At 48.3% G+C, this 17,078-nt stretch overlaps 1 protein-coding gene across 7 annotated transcripts in view; it reads right to left on the bottom strand.

The window, feature by feature from the left end:
- The window catches only part of CADM1 (cell adhesion molecule 1), a 351,444-nt gene that overhangs the window by 287,249 nt on the left and 47,117 nt on the right, over nucleotides 1–17,078 (bottom strand). The gene's annotated exons all lie outside the window — the stretch shown is intronic.

The raw sequence follows: 17,078 nt of genomic DNA, 5'->3' as shown, positions 1-17,078 counted from the left end.
AACTTCCCCTACCTGGTGAAAGAATAGACTTACAAGTCCAGGAAGTGCAGAGAACCCCAAACAAAAGGAATCCAAAGAGGCCCACACCAAGACACATCATAATTAAAATGCCAAGGACTAAAGACAAAGAGAGAATCTTAAAAGCAGCAAGAGAAAAGCAGTTAGTTATCTGCCCCGGCCCGCGGGACAACAATGGGGGAATGAAGAGACACCCTAGGAGAATGAAACAAACAAGGGACACGAAAGAATGGAGGCAAGACAAGTCCTGATCAAGCCTCCAACTTTATTCTCACCGCGGCAGAATATATACTGTTTTAGGGAAGGGGGGTGGGTAAAGGGGTCTATGGGCAGTAACCTATTACTAGAGATTTATTAGGCTCCTGATGGCTGTGCTTATCAGCGGAGATGTGTGCTTTAGCAGGCTCCGGGATGGCTGTGTGTTTATCAGTGGAGATGTGTGATTTAGCGGCTGTGTGAGGGTAGTTTATCTTTAACTGCTGGCCAATTTGCAAGACACAGGTGGTTTCTGGTAATTAGGAGTTTCTGGAGGAACCAGAAACTTATAGTTTTTAAGATGGCTTTGTCTAAGCCAATATTTCTAATGGCTCCCAACAGTTATCTGTAAGAGAGCACCTATATGAATGACTGTTAGCTGATTTCTCAACAGAAACTTTGTAGACCAGAAGGGAATGGCAAGAAATATTCAAAGTGATGAATAGCAAGGACCTACACCCAAGATTACTCTACCCAGCAAAGCTTTCATTTAGAACTGAGGGACAGATAAAGAGCTTCACAAACAAGAAAAAGCTTAAAGAGTTCATCATCACCAAAACAGTATTACATGAAATGTTCAAGGGTCTTCTTTAAGAAGAGGAAGAGGTGAAGGAGGAGGAGAAGGGGGGGAGGAGAAAGACAAAGGAGAAGGAAAAGAAGGGGTAAAAATATGAACAATAAAATGACAACAAAGCCCCGCTGGGTGGCTCAGTGGTTGAGCATCGACCTATGAACCAGGAGGGCACAGTTCAATTCCCAGTCAGGGCACATGCCAGGTTACAGGCTCGATTCCCAGTGTGGGGCATGCAGGAGGCAGCCTATCAATGATTCTCTCTCATCATGGTTGTTTTTCTTTCTTTCTTTCTCTCTCTCTCTCTCTCTCTCTCTCTCTCTCTCTCTCTCTCTCTCCCCCTTCATCTCTGAAATCAATAGAAATCTATTTTTAAAAAATGGCAACAAATACTTGTCTATTAACAGTTGAATCTAAATGTCAAAATAAATGAAAAAAATCTAATGAAAAAAATAAACTGATGAATAAAATAGAATCAGAGTCATGGAAACATGGAACAGACTGACAAATCTCAGAGGGAAGCGGGTGGGACTGGGAAGAGATTAACCAAAGATCTTACCTATGGACATAGTCAGTAGGGTGGTGAAGGGATGGGGTGGGAACCAGGCAGAGGGAGGCCAATGGTGGGGAAGAGGAGGACATCTCTAATACTCTCAACAATAAAGATTTCTTTTTAAACTTTACCATAAAAATTTAGCAAAACTATTTGAGTAGCCATACACTAGCAAAAAGAATATGGCCTTATTTTTGGCTATGCCAATTACTAATAAAATGATTTTAACACGTAATTTTTCTTTGCAGGACTCTAATTTCTCCATTTGCAATACAAAATAATAAAAATAAAGTCATATAGGTTAAGGAGATAAAGAGATAAAGAGATAACGTTTAATGTATGTTGAACACTTGACTCCTGGTGTAAACATAATCATTAGTAGCATTTAATATTATTTTATTACTTAAAATAATTATGCTGAGTTGCTATAAATGCAGCCAAATAAAGCATTCTGTTTGCAAAAATATAAAAATAAAAAGCTGCGAAGACTTTGGGTGGAAAGAAAGCTCCTTTCAGGCCACCCTCTGTTTTCCATGCTGCACAGGAGTCAGCACTCGTTCTATCTGACCAGCAAGTTCAAACACTAAAACTAAGGTCCTTTGCCCTAAGGAGGAATCTGACAGATGCCAGTTTCAAAAGATAACTTTCAGGCTTCAATAGAAGATGCTGACAAGAGCACCATTCATATGAAGGACTGGTCCCCGAAGGCCCATCTTTCTGTCAGTGTCTGCCCCCTGCATCCAAGCTTGGGTTTCCAGGCAGTCGCTTCTTGTTTTCCTACTGCCAGGCCTCCCCCAATTCCTAACTTCAATCGCAGCTTTTATTCCTGGTTCTAAGCTGTACTTCTGCTCTAGGAATACGGTAGGAGGAACCTCCTTGATGCCGATGTGATCTTTCCAGTTATTGAATGTTTCATTGAATTTTACACTATACAACTTCAAATGCAGAAAGCAGCCAATTCATTTTAACTTGTTCAGTATAGATAGCTAGGTCCATAACTATACACTTTGATTTGATACATGAGAAAACGTATTTTTCATTACATCCCTTATCCTCCTAATGACATTTCCAAACAGGATTTTAAGAACTATAAAAGCAGAAATAAAATTATGCCCGAGTTCCAAATTGATCTCATGGAATGGAAAATGGCTCTCACTGCCAGTGAGCACTAGTGGGACTCGAAGCTGGCAAGTTTCGAGTTCAGAAACATTTCTCAAATAATGATCACCTTCCAGATGCCCCTTCCATTACCCATCACAACAGGAAAGCTTAGGCAGATCCGAAGAGTCCGGTGAGACCCTTCCCTCCACCCCCCATTGCTCGGTACTGTGGTCAGACTCCACCCTCAGCACTGGGGGCCTCCTTCCTTTTCAAGAATGAATCCGGGCTCAGATGTCAGTTGTCTGGATTTACACAAAAGCCTGAAGGAGCCATGAAATTGCTACTGGAAAGCACGTCCTATGGTGGTTTTTAAATAGCTCTAAGAATAATTTGGAAATAAAAATATTGCTGTAGTAAGTTGTATGCCTTCTATACACATATGCTCGAGCAATTTCTTTCTCCCGGAGACATAAGGAAAGGAAATGTCTAAGTCTCATAATACACAGCCAATGATGGCCCCTGTCATCTGGGCTGTATTAATTATCTGCCTCCCCTAAGTTACCGGGGCCTGAGCGAAGCCTCACAGCCACTACTTCACGCCGTTCCACTGTGTGGTTCAGCTCAGGGTCTCTGCACTGACACAGCTATGTCAACATTCAGCACGAGCCCCGAGTTCAGCCACAGGCAGCCATGTGAGATGCGGGCTACAGCCACGGGCTCAGGTCCCCTCCTATTCTCCAGCATGTGCTGAGGGCTCACAGGAGTGCAAGACGAAAAGGATTTAGACAGGGATTTGCAGCTAAGCCCTAAACTTCATGAGTTATATGGAGTGAAAACGTTCTGGGATCATTTATATAGCAGCAGCAACTGTCATTATTTATTCAAATTACCCTTACAGACCACGTGTAATCATAGGCTCTTTATTAGCTTCAGCTTTAGACACCAGCAATCCCCAAAAAGAGGCTATTCTTGAACGTGGCAATACCATGACCATGGAGTGCAGGGAGCACCTGCCCTTGCTGACTTAGACAGAAGAGGGGGTTCCTAACTGGGCTGGGCTCCGTTCCTAGCTCCAGGGAAACCATCGGAGCAGGAACTGTGTTCAGAAGATTGGCACGTAAATTAGGATTACACTCTGGGAAATACTAAAAGCCTAGGCCGTGGTCGGCAAACCGCGGCTCGCGAGCCACATGTGGCTCTTTGGCCCCTTGAGTGTGGCTCTTCTACAAAATACCACGTGCGGGCGCGCACATACAGTGCGATTGAAACTTCGTGGCCCATGCGCAGAAGTCGGTATTTTGTGGAAGAGCCACACTCAAGGGGCCGAAGAGCCGCATGTGGCTCACGAGCCGCAGTTTGCCGAGCCACAGTTTGCCGACCACTGGCCTAGAGGATCCTGGGAGGAGAGACTGGAGCGCCCTCAGAGCTGGAAGGAAACAGAAAGGCTCTCCAAATAGCCTCAAAGCAAGAATGAAGGTCCCAGGGGGAAAGGAGACGTGTAATACTTTCAACAATAAAGAACTTAAATAAATAAATAGAATTTTTTAAAAAGGAATGAAGGGCCTGAAGATGGCTGTAAAGGATGAGGATGAAGGAAGAATATAAGCCAGAGTAGTGAACTGCACTAATTTTCTTAACCACGTTAATTCAGTTGTTGTTAATCCTCACCAGATATTTTCCATTGATTTCTTTTAGAGCAGTGGTTCTCAACCTGTGGGTCGCGACCCCTTTGGCGGTCAAACGACCCTTTCACAGGAGTCACCTAAGACCATCCTGCATATCAGATATTTGCATTACGATTCATAACAGTAGCAACATTACAGTTATGAAGTAGCAACGAAAATAATTTTAGGGTTGGGTCACAACATGAGGAACTGTATTTAAAGGGCCAGAAGGTTGAGAACCACTGTTTTAGAGAGAGTGAAAGGAAGGGAGAGACAGAGAGAGAAACATCGATGTGAGAGAGACACATCAATTGGTTGCCTCCCGCACCCGCCCAGACCAAGGTATGTGCCCGTGACCAGAATCAAACCTGGTACCCTTCAGTCTGAGGGCCAACACTCTATCCATTGAGCCAAACTGGCTAGAGCTAATTTCTTATTTAACTGTAAGAAAGTTATATTAACTTTAATAAGTAAGATATTTTTTTGTTTATTTTGTTTTGAATCCTCACTCATGGATATTTTTCCCACTGATTTCCAGAGAGAATGGAAAGGAGGGAGAAGGGGAGAGAGAGATGGAAGGGAGAGAAGAGGTGGAGAGAGAGGGGGAGAGAGAGAAACATCAATGTGGGAGAGACAGATCCATTATCTGCCTCCCGCATGTGCCCCTACCAGAGCTGGGGAACCTGCAACTGAGGTACACGCTCTTGACTGGGAATCGAACCCGAGACCCCTCAGTCTGAGGGCCAATGCTCTACCCACCGAACAAAACCGAGCATGGCAAGAAATTAGACATTTTTAAGATTTTGGGGGGAAATCATCCCCAAAGACAAGCTGACTTACACAGGGAACACACTGAAAATCTTGTTTTGATGCTCTCTCTACCCAAGGTTTCCTCTGATTATGGGAACTAGATTTCGGTTCCAATCCCTTGGCCATGAGATATGAAGTCCACCTGAATTACAGCTCACCAGCTGCACTTTAACCTGGAAGCTAGAGTGAAAGTCAAGTGCTGTATCTGCTCAGACCGCAGCTTCTCTGCAGACCAGGAGTATTTTAATGAAATGAGACTTAAGTGAATTGTTGACAAAAGCATTAAATGTTGTCATTTAATATCAACAGTATGTTTGATTTGTACACAGTTATGAAATGTCATTCGGACCAGAGAGTTATATTGAGTTTTACCACATTATAGGAATGGATTTCCAGAGGGAAGTGAACTAATCTGTCTCAAAATAAAATGTGTTTACATTAACACTTGGGGGAAACAGACAGTCCTTCAAACATAGAGAGATAAAAATAAGACCAGCACAAAACTCAACTTGGAAGAATGGAAAAAAGTACCATTTCTGGGCACTGTGCATATGCAATATTTCACTATTCGTTTCTCTATTTCTTTAAAAAAAAATAAGTACAATGTTTATATAGAAAAGAAATATCACTACTGGGAAATATCTATTATACAATATTTCAATCTCCAAAATAATTTTTAAAGGAGGAAGGTGGAAGCGATCAACATGGAGATAAAAGAAATTATTTTAGTCCCACTTTTTAAAAAATATGTTTATTAATTTCAGACAAGAAGGGAGAAGGAGAGGGGGGGAGAGAGAGAGAGAGAAAGAGAAACATCGGTGATGAGAGAGAATCACAGATCAACTGCCTCCTGCACACCCCACACTGCCCCGACCAGGAATCGAACCATGACCTCCTGGTTTATAGGTCAATGTTCAACCTTGGAGCCACACCAGCTGGGCAGTCTCACTTTCTTAAAGGGAGAAACCAAACCTATAAGCATCTTACATTTGTATGATGAAATTACATTAATTAGTTGGATTAATTACTTATCTACAATTACATTATTTGTCTAGTCGGTCCTGAAACCCATTGGCTGCCAGAGGGAGGCACTCACCATGGGGCGTGTGCCTGGCTGTTTCCATCCAGGGGTGGCTGTTATACCAAAAGCTCACTGATCACAAGTTCACGTCTATCCCCTCCACACAGCAGCCTAAAAAATGAGTTTAATTCCTTATTACCAAAATTAACCGATTGTGCTAAACAAATACTGGCACTTTCCAAATGGATCACCTTAGAGGACAGAGCCTCCGAGATGCAGAAGGCACTCCCCGCACCCACTTTTATTTTTTTAAATGACTAACCTACAGCTCATCATTTCTACATGAGAATGGAGATGGGAGAGAAGTAGTCCTTTGTTGGACACTTCTAGAATGTTCTTTACAAAAAGAAAGGGGGGGTGCCTTTTCAAAGACTTAGGATTTAGAATCAAATTGACAAAGGTCTCTCTGCTGGAGTCTAAGGCCTCCAGTTCTAAGCAATTAAAGCTGACTCAAAGGGAGACTTGAAGGAAGCTCTCACAGGAAAAGGAAAACAGAGCTGAGATGAGCCTTTATTTACAGCAGATCTTAATCCCGTCCTTCACTGGAGGAAGCTGTGGGGTCTTTGGCACGTGGCTAAAAATAGCAGAAGTAGAGCAGGTGACAAAGATGAATGGCTCCTGGAGACACAATCCAAAGCGGAGGAATTTAAGAAAACCTTCAGCAGTGTCTGCCACGGCTCTCCTGCGGGTCCGTCAGGTGCAGTCAACAGCTCCTGGGCAGAGTCGGTGTGCCGGGCAGTGCTCTCGCGCTCCCTGATCACATCTGCGCTATATTTTTAAAAGATTTTCAAACCCTGAGAAGCTGGTCTTGCCACGGGGTCAAGGAAAAGAGTTTCACTATAACCTCATAAAACAGAAAGGCACTACATCACATCGCCTTTCAAACGCCTTCAAAGCTCTTGGCAAAATGACAAACCAAAAAGCACATTAAATCCGATAGGAGAAGGGACATCAGGCGCATGCCCGCCTTCCTGATGGAGGGCCAGCCCCCCGCCCACCGTCAGGCCCACCTCCTCTTTGTGAGGCCGGGAAGACTTGGCCTCCCAAGAGCTCTTTTCAGGGGAGGCTTCACAAGAGAGAGTCAGGCCATCGATCGATCCCTGTAGGAAAACGTCATCCTAAAATGTGCCTCTCCGTGGTGCTTACTATTGAGGATCTGTCCACCTGTCTATCTCCACGGACAAGTCCTGCACCTTATCTTCTGATACTCCCGACAGAAAGAAACCATCTCTCTGCCCTTCCCAGCGTTCTTGCCAGTCCATAAAATTAATAAAAACTCTCAACTTCTTGGAAGCACTGGAGAGGAAGCTGCAGACCTTCCTTCCACCCCACGGAGGTGGAAACGGCCTGGATGGAGGGCAGCCTTCCTGCTTGGATTCTCTCACTACAGCAAGCCCTTCCTGGGTCACACCAGCTGCTGCTTCCGGGCCTTGCATTTTTTCACAATTGCACAATCAAAAGAGAAACTCAAAACGCCTCACACACTGAGCTCCAAAAATTACGAGCCACCCTCACTGAAATGTTCGATAATTTAATCATTCATTTTCAAGGCATTTGAAAAGGGGGGAAATGGTGTGTTGGGGAGGTAGTAGGAGTATCTCTAAGAATATAAGGATTTTAAGGAAAAAAAATGAGGAGGGGCTAAAATATAAAGACAGTGTCTGTCGGAAAATCTCCAAGTGTACTCTAACGTATATCCACTAACAACTCAAATGTGAACAAAGGCCTTGGAATGCTCCAATGAGGCAGGCTAGTAAGCCAAGAATAGGGAAACTGAGATAGAGTTTAATGGCCAAGCAATTTGCAGCCATCTAGTAAATGAAAAGATCCTATCCTAACCAGGGACACGTGAGAGTAAATGGTTTACATGTCTCCTCCCAACCTAAAAGGTAATAGCTTAAATCACCCTCCTCAGGGAGACAGATAGTAGAAATCCAATTGGTGCCAATCGTGCCACTCACACCCAACAAAGGTTCGTTAAGGGGGAAAATCTCATTTTGGTACATCAGCAAAGCTGATGGATATTCTATTGAGATCCTTCCCTTTAAAACACCTCGCCAGCCTTTAAAACCCTGCAAAGGAAGGTCCCGGTGCACTAGCTCTCCCTCCCAGGAGCATGCTTGCACCCCATCCCCTATTTCCCCACAGGCGTGCATCTCCTAAACTCCAAGGGGCCCCACAAGGTTGCCACCAGGCAGTTTATCCCGGGCAAAGCCCGAGCCTGTCCCCAAAGCCCCCTTTCCTCTGGCGTCTCAGTGAGCCAGGGCAGCCCAGCCCAGGCGCATCCCCAGCTTCAATGAATGTCCTCTGAAATTCTCTGGACTGTGTTGTGAAACTTTTCCTGCACAAAGTCAAGAACCCACACACTACCGGCGGCCCCAGGCAGACCCACTCAGGGCCAGGTCCCCTGTGGTACCAGAACTGCAAAATCAAAAGAGAAACTCAAAACGCCTCACACATTAAGCTACAAAAATTACGAGCCTCCCTCACTGAAACGTTCAATAACTTAATCGTAACTACAGAAAGTTTCCTATGGAGTGAAGCCCCGAGGAAAAGCCTTCAGCCTTCCGGGAAAGCCATGCAGGTCCTGAAACCTGTGGAGCCGACACTCCTACCTCAGGGGCCTCTTCCCTAACCACAGGGACAACTGTAAAATACTTCCCTGAAAACCAGAAGGCAGTCCTCGCCAGCGCTCCTCCCCGTGAGAGGAAAGCGCCTGCCAGCCTGTGTGCCCGACACGGTGAAGTACGCCCCCCCATGCTGGGCATCAGCATGTCTGTCCACTCACAGAGCTCCCCACTCACAGAGCAAGGCGACAGCATGCATGCGTGGCGCTCGTGTTCGGAAACGCAGGGGCAGGATCGAAGCGGCCCAGGTGCCCGTAGTTCTCTCTAGGAAGGGGAGCCCCACTGGGCCTCCCCGTGAATGCCCTACAGCTGGCGCAGGGGCGCGGCTCCTAGCGAACACAGAACATGGGAGTCGTCGGGCGTACTTCCCTGTTTGTGCATTGCTTTTAAAACACCAGTGATGGCGCCCAGCTGGCATGGCTCTGTGGTTGAACACTGACCTATGAGCCAGGAGGTCACAGTTCAATTCCTGGACAGGGCACATGCTCAGGTGGTGGGCTCCATCCCAAGTGTGGAACCTGCAGGAGGCAGCCAATTCAGTGATTCTCTCTCATCATTGATGTTTCTCTCTCTCTCTCTCCCGCTCCCTTCCTCTCTGAAATCAATAAAAATATATTTTTAAAAAATCAGTGATGGCAAAAGAACTATAATCTTAACAGTTTCAGCAAAAATCCAACATGTATGAATCAAGTATAATGAAACCAGTATCTTTTGTTGTCATTAATGCAGAATAATGGTAAGAACTGGGTATATATGGCATTAGTTGTATACTCAGCAGATCTGAATGTGTATAAGCAGTGTTTTGTCCATTCTGTAAGACATTATAAGACATCTATACCAATAATAGAGGAATATGCAAATTGTCCAGGGCGCTGTCACCGTAACAGTAATGACCGAACAGTAGGCTGCGTGGGGCAACAAGGCCGGCAAAGGGGTTAGTGAGGGACGACCAAACGACTAAACAGAAGGCTGCATGCGGTGACCAGGCCGGTGGGGGGTGGGAGGGGCAGTTGGGGGCAACCAGGCTGGCAGAGGGGGCAACTGGGGATGACCAGGCTGGCAGGGGGGGCAGTTAGGGGTGATCAGGCAGACAGACAGGTGAGCAGTTAGCCAGCGGTCCCGGATTGTGAGAGGGATGTCCAACTGCCGGCAGTTGGACATCCCCTGAGGGGTCCCAGTTGGAGAGGGAGCAGGCTGGGCTGAGGGGACTCCCCCCCCCACACACACACTGTACACAAATTTTATGCACCAGGCCCTCTAGTATAGAATAAAAAGGAACTAGCATTTAAAGTAAAGTTCGGAGGTGGAATTTGGACTCTACAACACCCTTGCAGTAGGGAGAAAAAAAACTATAACTGTTTTGGGAGGTTTTAATGACAAGGTCACAAGTGATATACATAAAGGCTAAAGTATAACCTCAATTTGATTTTGTATAATTTTATCTTAAGTCAGATGAGTTTGAGTAAACATGTTTCAGCTTAAAGTTTCATTAAATTATAATTAAAGGCTCCTTAACCTATGTATATAGATTAGACATAGGGTGAGTTGAAAGAGCACTGGACCAGATACAGTAGAAAGAGCACTGGACCAGAAATGCAAACACATGAACTTTGATCCTAAACCTCCCACTACCTGTACGATTTGGGGTAAGTCACTCAAATCCAGTGTAACAGAGACAGTAATCCCTGTCAGTCAAATAGGGTTTTCACAAGAATCGAATGAAATAATGTATGTCCTGTGTATTATAAACCTCATGAACACCGCATCAATTTAATATTTCCCATTACATTAACACTGGGCTTAGGCACACTGCAACACTGACCCTCTGACCGTTTGCCAAATAACTGAAGGACTTTCGTGGCTCCCAACCTACCTCTGCCTGTGCCCTGTGTGCTTCCTGCATCTGGCAGGCTTTGCCATCACCAGACCACCGGTTCAGGAAGCACAGGCACGGCTGTCCACCTCGGAATTCCTAAAAGTGGGCACAGCGCGTGGCACAGATTCATAGTTACTACACCCTGAGTGTTCACTAAGACGCTAGGGTCTGTGAGGCTTTGGCATGCGTTTCCTTAATCCCCGCCTCAAACCTCTGCGGTGGGTCACAGAGGGGAAACCGGTGCTCAGAAAGGTTACCAGTAAGTAACTGCAAAGGTGACGGAGCCACATCACTGCCAGGGCCAGGACCAAACCCAGGTCTTTCAAATCCGCAGACTGTATTCTTTCCCCTCTGTTACTCTCCCTTTCACATTGTAGGTGGTCAATAAGCACAATTTCATAAAAGTCTTCATTTTAACAGTAACATTACATAGAGACATAGCATAAGCATTTCAGTATAAATTTTCACACTTGACTTTGAAAATTCATGGGCTTAACCTGGGTAAAATCTCCAGAAAATATGCCTGAATCTGCAGACACATCAAAACACAACAAAGACACCCGCTGCGGTTGGCCAGCCCAAAAAAGGATGGAAAAGTGAGGGTAGGAGAGAAAATCCCAAACCTTTTGTCTTGCCAGAAAATTCTTAAATAAATCAACTCCTGTTTATTTAAATAATTAAGAAATTGCAACTTTATTTAAAGAGCGCGTCCATGAATCTAAATGTCAGGCTGCCACGGGAAGCGGAACAGACTTTCAAACCTGCCCCCGAACCTCCCCTCTGAGGAGAACCAGCCCAAAGAGTTCCAGCCCAATAGGTCATTGTTTTGTGAAATTAAAAGCCACAGGAAAATGGAGTTTAGAATGGGAAAATGTCATCTCAACCGTAACGCCAATAAAGACAGTTAATGAATAAGTGCATTCTGGCAAAAACATATAAAAACTGCAAAACCCAATGTGGACAGTACAGAACACGGAAGGAATCCATGTGAGTCAACATCAAATGGAGGATTAGCCTGATTTGTGAAGAATCCTTTCCAGCAAGAAATTGAACTAGAAGCCGTCAGCATCCAGCGCAGCCGCCTGCCGGTGGCGGCCTGCTCTCCTTCCCCCGCGTCAGCCTGAGCTGGGGTAGCGAGGAGCTGACGTCCCAGGGGCAGCCTGTCGAGCTCTGATTAATTTTCAAAAATCTAGATGCCTCTACATGGAGTAAGGAACAAGATGACCAACATAGTAAAGGCTTTAAAACAATGAGCGATGCCTTCCCAGTACGTTCTACACACAGTGAGAGGCAGCTGGGATCAAGTCCCAGCTTTGCTGGCTGCGATCTCCAGACAAGAAAATGACGTGGACAAGCCAGGCTAGTCCTCCTCATCAGGACACGGGGGTAACAGCAGACACCAGGATAGTGGTGAGAATTCAATGAGAAGGAATGTAAGAGGCTTGGGACAGGGCTTGGCAGGCAATCCGTGCTCATAAACGTTAGCAGTAATAATAATAAATACGACAACTGTTATCTGTACGATGCTGGCCCTCCCTATCCACACACGCTTTCCGTCTTGCCGTGAGAAGAGTCTCTGGTCCTGGCCGCCAAGGCTCTGAGGTCCTTTCCCCATGCACACTCCGCACTGCCCCTTCTCACCCCCCTTCGGGACCCACTGTGAACAGAATCTCACACACCGATGCCATCCCACCAGACACAACTTCCTCGAACCAGGCCTCTGCACTCAGCCCACATCAAACTCAACTGCTATTTCCATTTACCTGTTTCTAAGTTAAGACTTACTCACAAAGACCGCACAGATTTTTTTTAACCAAAGTCCTTCAAAGTAGGAGCAGAGCAGAGCAGATACCGACTTTACGTCCAATGTACGCCCTCTTCGCGTAGGACGCAGAGTCGCGTAGGAGGCAGAGCGGGGCTCTACGATTCGGTTAATCATTCATCATGGAAACAAGGAAACCTCTCGAGAGACAGCCAAAAAGCAACATGTGCGTGGATTCCGATGCATGAGGGTTACTTCCCACAGAACAATGCCATCTATTCAGGAGAGAAGAGCACACCGTGCCAGTTCAGTGCGTCGGGTTCCATAATTATAACCGCAAAGTGAATGGGAAGGAGTGTCACTGCCCACAAGGCGCCTGTATTCCAGCCAGAGATTGTCTCGGCTGATGGCTCCGCTGGGCCTCTGGTGAGCCTCCCTGCACGTACCCCTCCCCTGCACATGCACCCTCTGCCGCACTCCCCACCCGGCAAAACCTATGTTCTCTTTTTATAATTTAATGCTTTTTAAACATGAAATTTATAACCGCAATGTCACAATTACATTTTCCCGTGAGAAACCCGAAGTTATAAATGAAATTTCAATCAAACCAGCTTTCTCTCCAGAAAAGAAGTGCAGAGCTGTCCTCCTGCCCCTCTTCCCCTGATGGAAAGCCAGCTCCGAGCAAGGATGAGCAGGGTCTCCTTTGCCTCCTGGAAGCCGCCTCCCAGGGGAGCACTACAGTGTCTTCCCACCAGGGGTGAACCTAAAGAGACTGCACTAGAGAGCCTGTCACACACACAGTTCAACGCGGCTGAGCACTGGCTGCTCCCATCTCAGAAACAGAAGAGTTCAGTTCCGGGCCGTATGCGCATATGGTGTCAGTGGGCTCAATACTTTTTGGAATAAACGGCCTCCGAGTACTTCACCCCAGCAGCGTGACTTCCTGGCCTCTGGCACTCAGGCCATACCATTTCTGTGTGCATCTGAGTAATTTGTTTACCTTCTAATAAGGCCTCCAGGGACTTCCCACAAGGAGGACTGAGATTTTGGGAACACACATGTGCTTAGTCAGGTGCGGTGGTACCTGCAAAGCGGCACCTGAGCCTGGCACGCTTCTCCAGCTGGCACGCAGGCCGGGAGATGCTGCTTCTAGAAGCTCCCGCCGAGGCGCGGCTTTGGTCAGCGTCGCAGTCTTACCTCTTGGCACAGCCAGTGGACGCGGGGCCGGGCGAGCTGCACGGAGCAAGCCTCGCCCCGGCCATGCTGGGTTGCCATAACTGCAAATGGCTCTGAAGGTCAGCCCCACAGGCCGGGCTGCCCTGTGCTGGAAGCGTGTCACACAGTGCAATGCTCACAGGTAGCCCGAAACAACACCACGCAGCTACGCACAGCTTTACCTGGAAGTCTGACAAAACCCTCTCCCAAGAGCAATCGAGTAACAGGGAAAAACATGACAGCCTGGAAGCACGCATTCACCCTTCATTGCTGGGTCTCGGAAATCCCCTCTGAAGATGTACTCCCCGCTTTTTTAAAGCGGCAATAAATGGTGAAAACCGAATAATAGCAATAATAAGGATGATGGCGTCATTTAGTTAAGAAGTGCAGGAACTGTACTGTTTTCCCTCATGTATCTACCTCTCCCTGTCTCAGCCCTTTTAACTGTACTGCCGAGGTCCTGCCCTGGGCCCCTGCAGGTAAATGCCACCTCCTCCTGTGAATGTCCCAGAAGAAAGAATAAGAGAAGCATGTCACTTACACTGACAACTGGGCACTGGCGCTCTGTTCCCCATTTTTCTTTTACTAAAATCCTTGCATGGCCACAGTCTGACTTATTTCAAGTATAGATCAATTTATTTCAGGTCCTGAGCCCATGAACCCACACTCATTTGCATGGCTAAGTAGAAAGGCTCCAAAAACAGTTAGACAAGAGATCTTCAGTGGGAAGAGATCTTTATTAATTTTGGGTCAGACTGCTAACCTGAAGTAGAACTTCAGTGTAGAAGTTCATCAATCCATTCAATAAATATTTATAGGACCCCTAACATGTCGATGGTCCTGTGCGAGGCGGCACGCAGATTTAATATGGATGCTTTTATGTGTGTGCTCCTGGACAGTAGAGTAGTTCAGAGCAGCCAATGGGGTCACGAGAGGCTTTGTCTTCGCTGAGAAACACAAAGGGTGAACAATCTCTCGCTCTAACAGCGACTGCCCACCTTTCTCACCTCACGGCGCACACACACTGATTACTAAAATTCTGCGGCACACCAAAAAGTATTTTCTGCCGATCTGACCAAAAATAGGTATAACTTTGATTCATTCACACCGGACAGCTCTTGTACTGCTGCTGTCACTTTTTCATTTGACAATCTAGGGCAGCGGTCGGCAAACTGCGGCTCGGCAAACCGCAGCTCGCGAGCCACATGGGGCTCTTTGGCCCCTTCATTGTGACTCTTCCACAAAATACCGACTTCTGCGCATGGGCCATGAAGTTTCAATCGCACTGTACGTGCGCACCCGCACGTGGTATTTCGTGGAAGAGCCACAGTGAAGGGGCCAAAGAGCCGCATGTGGCTCGAGAGCCGCGGTTTGCCGACCACAGATCTAGGGGAAAGAGGTCAGGTACTGCACGTGAAAAGTTCTTGCGGCACACCAGTTGAAAATGGCTGCTACGTAAGAATATGTTAGAAGACAAATATTTTAAACGTTCATAATAGTGAGAAACTATAAGCTGCAGATGATGGCAAGCGGGAAGAGCTGACCATCAGGCGAGCAGTGGGTGAGCCCAGCAGGCCCAGGAATTTTGCTTCTGAAACACTGAAGGCTTTGGAGCCAGACAGTGGTCAGCACCGTGTTTGGGGAAGATCAATCCGTCCGCAGTGGGACCAGTGGGGTCCACGTGGACAAACGCCACTCGGCGGCCGCTCAGAACGATGGTGAGCGGTGAGAGGGAGGGAGATGAACAAGGACACACGGGTGAGGGGTAGCTTTCGGCCGGGCAGGGCAGCCTTTCTAACCGAGGGAGGTCCCGCCTTTCGGGTCTATCTGTCTATCTGGTGACTGAGAGGGGAAGAGGTGGAGGTAGTTGTTTTAAACAAGAAGAGTTAGAGGGGACGGGAGGGCTCCAAGGGTGGCAAGAACGGTGGGCATCGGACCATGCAGTTCAGGGATGAAAAAAAAGGCTGGGCTGAAGCAGCCCCGGAAGCTGTGGAGCCAATGGGATCCCGAACCCCGAACCCCAAACCCCGACCCCCAAGGCGGGCTGTGGACAAGGAGGCAGGCGAGGCCTGAGCAGGGGCTGGGAAGAAGGGCGGCAAGGCCTGGGCCCAGGGGAGCCCAGTGTAAACTGGGAGGCGGGCTGCGGCAGAAAGGGCAGATTTTAAAGGAAACAGGAGACAGGGGGCAACCACTGCAGGGCAGGCCCCCCACGGAAGCTAAGGCCGAGGGGTGGCCCTCAGAAGTAGCATCTCAGGAAGGAGGTGGTTCCGCGGCCACTCACTCAGGGAGCTGCTGGTGAGACCGGAGCAGCAGCCTTGCTGGCACCGCTGACCCCGACCCCCGACCCCCCCAGCTAATGATGAGCCACTGGGGTAGCCGAGGAAAAGATGCTCCCTCTGCGGGGCAGCGGTGCGGGTGGGGGTGTGCCGGGCAGCGGTGGGGGAGTGCGGGGCAGCGGTGAGGGAGTGCGGGGCAGCGGTGCGGGTGTGCGGGGCAGGAGTGGGGGTGTGCGGGGCAGCGGTGGGGGTGTGCGGGACAGCGGTGGGGGTGTGCCGGGCAGCGGTGAGGGAGTGCAGGACAGCGGTGCGGGTGTGCGGGGCAGGAGTGGGGGTGTGCGGGGCAGGAGTGGGGGTGTGCGGGGCAGCGGTGGGGGTGTGTGGGGCAGGAGTGGGGGTGTGCGGGGCAGGAGTGGGGGTGTGCGGGGTGGGGGTGGGGGTCTTTGGGGCAGCGGTGGGGATCTGCGGGGCAGCGGTGTGGGTCTGCGGGCAGCACCTGCGCTCTGCAAGGTGGGCCGCCACCCTCGGAAGCCTCTGCTGCCAAGGGGCACATCTCCCCTCACGGAATTAAAACATGACGCAGGGCCAGAGCCCACGAACCTATTAAATATCCTCCAAGTAATTCACTTTTGGTGGGGAGGAGGGGGAGGAGCGGGGAAAGGGATGTTAGAAAACCATCATGGCTTTGGAAGGTGTCTGGGTACAAGGTAAGTGTACAATCAAACAAGACTGAACTGTCCTGTCCCTGCGGAACCAGAGCCTGTGGACTTTAAAGCAGGACGATTTAAGGAGACCCTTCAAGTCTGAGTGTCAGTCCATATGGCAGGCACCAGGAGCACCCTTTCCTGGAGGTTCTGCACAAGAGAGAGTGGGGGGAGGGGGGCGTGGCAGGGGACATCAGGGTGGTCTGCAGAAGGGAGGGTGACAGGGCCAGGGGATGAATAACGAAACAGAAGCTCATGTGACCCTGCAGAGAAGCCTCTCAGACAGCTGGCGGGAGCAGCTCTATTTCCGGTGCTCTTTATAACCCTGCGAGGCCGCTTAAAACACGGATCCTGCCAGGAGAGTACACACAGAACATGGCGTGAGTTCAGGATGGCCCTCCTGAGGGATCCCGTGGACGCACACGGACGCCTTCTGCTTTATCTCACCAAGCTACTGCTGGCCGCAGCCATGGGAACAAGGCTACCCCACAAAGCCATCTCTGCCCCCACAAAGCCATTCTGCCCCACAAAGCCATCTCTGCCCCACAAAGCCATCTCTGCCCCC

The sequence above is a fragment of the Myotis daubentonii genome, chromosome 9, assembly GCF_963259705.1.
Source record: "Myotis daubentonii chromosome 9, mMyoDau2.1, whole genome shotgun sequence".
In the NCBI taxonomy this organism is placed as follows: Eukaryota; Metazoa; Chordata; class Mammalia; order Chiroptera; family Vespertilionidae; genus Myotis; species Myotis daubentonii.
Note: the sequence above shows the minus strand (reverse complement) of the source record. Positions and strands in the feature narration are given on the sequence as shown.